The sequence below is a fragment of the Schistocerca serialis genome, chromosome 6 (assembly GCF_023864345.2).
Source record: "Schistocerca serialis cubense isolate TAMUIC-IGC-003099 chromosome 6, iqSchSeri2.2, whole genome shotgun sequence".
NCBI lineage: Eukaryota > Metazoa > Arthropoda > Insecta > Orthoptera > Acrididae > Schistocerca > Schistocerca serialis.
This window is the reverse complement of record NC_064643.1, coordinates 261,294,503-261,297,903: the sequence shown is the minus strand read 5'-3', so window position 1 is coordinate 261,297,903 and position 3,401 is coordinate 261,294,503. Positions and strand designations below refer to the sequence as shown.

The window sequence follows — 3,401 nt, the reverse complement described above, 5'->3', positions numbered from 1 at the left end:
GACTCGTAGCTGGTAGGTTGGAACAACATGGAGATGCTCCAGAAACTCTAATGGGAATCCCTGGAAGGAAGACGACATTCTTTTTGAGAAGCACTGTTGAGAAAATTTAGAGGACCGGCATTTGAAGTTGACTGCAGAACGATTGTGTTGCCTCTAACATACGTTGCCCGTAAGGACCATGAAGATAAGTTAGGGCTCGTACAGAGGCACGTAGGCAGTCGCTTTTCCCTCGTTGTATTTGCTAGTGGTACAGGAAAGGAAATGGCTGTTATTGGTACGGGATACACTCCGACACGAGCCGTTAGGTGGATTGCGGAGCATCGATGTAGATGTAGATGTAGATGTAGGTGTAGATGTAGACCATGAAAGTTGGAGTACGACACTGTTTAAGTAGAATGAGTGAATAATAATCTTGAAATTCACAGCTTCGCAGCAAAACAAATGTGAGTAGTTCCGTTAAGGTCCATTCTCCTCACTCAGCCAATAAAATGGGATATTTTTACAATTTTTTTTAAATATAAAAATCAACGTAAATCTTCTTGCCCTTTATTTATTAAGTCTTCTAAAAATTTTCTGATTTTTTAAACAAATTCAGCAATCGTTAAGTCTCCCATCCGACGAGTTAAATTTGCTCTCTCCAATACGAGATGTGTCTATGACGTAAGTCCTGCAGTCTTACCTGAAATCCAAGAGCCAAAATTTTCTTCCTTTATAGGATACTGCGCATGAGTAAGAGTATAGTGTTTTGAAATTTGACAAAATAATGCAATGGCGGACGTTTGAAACAAATATATAATTTTATAGTGTGTTTTTGGTCACCTTTTGTCAGTAGCTAATGAATAAATTAAAATAAAAAAATAGACTGTTACTGTTTGCGGACATGTCCGAGGAGTATTTCAGCCAAAATTAGGAAAGATATCTTTATTAGTGTGCTCGCAGTCCCGTCCGTCAGCTTGAAGTACATTGCATCTCAGGCTGACGGAATAGATTGCTGGTACGCTATTAATGTACCAGCATTTCACATTTGCAATGGCTTATCTCGCGCTCACTTTAAGCTGTGATCTAGTAATGTTAATAACTTAAATATGTAACATAGACAAACGTATTCCAGAAATTTCATTGCACTCCGTCAACAGGCCACAAGTGGCGCATCGGGACCATCCGGCCGCCGTGTCATCCTCAGACGAGGATGCGGATAGGAGGGACGTGTGGTCAGCACACCGCTCTCCCGGTCGTTATGATGGTTTTCTGTGACCGGAGCCGCTATTATTCGGTCGAGTAGCTCCTCAATTGGCAACACGAGCCTGAGTGCACCCCAAAAAATGGCAACAGCGCATGGCGGACCGGATGGTCACCCATCCAAGTACCGGCCACGCCCAACAGCGCTTAACTTCGGTGATCTGACGGGAACCGGTGTATCCACTGCGGCAAGGCCGTTGCCCCAGAAATTTCATTACTCTACAGTAATTATTTTTTGGTGTTGAAATTTTTTTCGACAGTGTAAATACTTAATCATACAGATGAAGCGTTCTTTTTGACTATGTTAAAAGTCTGCGACTGTTGGCTGATGACGCTGTAGTATATCGGGAAGTGTCGTCGTCTGAGGCAGTAAAATAATTGTGCAGTAAGTCGCAAAAGCCGTTTTTCTAAACTGTGTCAGTAGGGATTCCCATTTGAGCTCACGAAATATTTCCGTAATACTCACATGTCGATCGAACCTCCCAGTATCTCGCAATACGTCTCTTAAGAGTTTCCTTGTCTTCCTTTACTCCAGCCCGGTGAGGGACCAAACACTCGAGTAGTACTCACTGACGTGTCTTATTAGTGTTATACTTACGCAGTCTAATTTAGAAATAAATCACACTTTCCTAAAACTCTCCCAATTAACTGAAGTCTACCATTCAGCTTCACTACTACCGTCCTCAAGTGCTCGTTTCGTTTCATATCGCTTTGCAACGTTACACCTTGATATTTAATCGACGTAACTGTGTCAAGCAGCCCATAACTTATACTGTATTCCGATACTGCAGGATTTTTCCACTACAGAGCAAACTACCATTCATCATACCAGACAGAAATTATCGTGGTACAGAACTCAAACGAGGAAACATTCCCAATCGCTGTAGCGTCGTCAGTCAACAGTTGCTGATTTTTATGATGATGAAAAAAAAGGGCGCTTCAGCTGTGTGATGATATATTTCCGCTGAGGGAAAATATCCAATACCAAAAAAAAAAAAAAAAAATCAATGAAGAGTAATGAAATGTGGAAAATACAGGTAACAAAGTTAATTGATTAACATTGCAAGAACAAATGTTAATGTAAGCGCGAGCTGAGCCATTGCAAATGTGAAATGCTTGTGTATTAGTAACAGGTGTAAGAGCTAGAATGTTGAATAGAAGCATGCAAACATACATTCATTGTGTTGTACATGTAACAGATGTCAGTTTGTGGGATGAAGTTCCATGCCTGTTGTACTTGGTCGGCCAGCACAGGGCGACTAATGCTGTTTGTGGATAACGCCGGAGTTGTCGTCCGATGATGTCCAAAATGCGCTCCATTGGAGACAGATATCCTGACCGAGGAGGCCAAGGTTACATGTCGACACTCTGTATAGCTTGTTGGGCTACAGCAACGGTATATGGGTGAGCGTTATCCTGTTGGAAAACACCCCCTGGAACGCTGTTCATGGCCGCGCGGATTGGCCGCGCTGTTTGGGGCGCCATGTCTCGAGGTTCGAGTCCACCCTCGGGCACGGGTGTGTGTGTTGCTCTTAGCATAAGTTAGTTTAAGTAGTGTCTAGGAACCGATGACCTCAGCAGTTTCGTCCTTCAGGAATTCACACGCGTTTGATCATTTGAACAACGCTGTTTATGAACGGCAGCACAACAGATCGAATCACTAAACTAACGTACAAGTTTTCAGCCAGTGTGAGTCGGATAACCACGAGAGTGGCCCTGCTGTCATACGAAATCGCACCCGAGACCATAACTCCAGGTATAGGTCCAGTGTGTCTAGCACGCAGACGGGTTGGTTGCAGGCCCTAAACTGGCCTCCTTCTAGCCAACTGACGGCCATAACTTGTAAAAAGCTTTCATCAGAAAACAAAACAGACCTCATCACTGCCCTCCAGTGAGCCCTCGCTTGACACCACTGAAGTCGCAGATGACGGTATTTTGGGGTCAGTGGGGTGGGTGATTCAGGGCGTCTGGATCGGACCTCTCTTTGAAGTAACCGATATGTAACAGTTTGTTGTGTCACTGTGATGCCAACTGCTGCTCAAATTGCTGCTGCGGATGCAGAACGATGCCCAAGAACCATACGCCTAATGCGACGGTCCTTCCTCTCGGTAGTCCAGGGCCAGTCTTCTTTCGACCATACATTCTCGCGATCACCGCTGCCA

General features: G+C 44.1%; 1 pseudogene; it reads right to left on the bottom strand.

Moving 5' to 3' along the window:
* Window positions 1–1,323: 1,323 nt before the first annotated feature.
* Window positions 1,324–1,441, bottom strand: LOC126485289 (5S ribosomal RNA; annotated as a pseudogene).
* Between the last annotated feature and the right edge of the window lie 1,960 nt (window positions 1,442–3,401).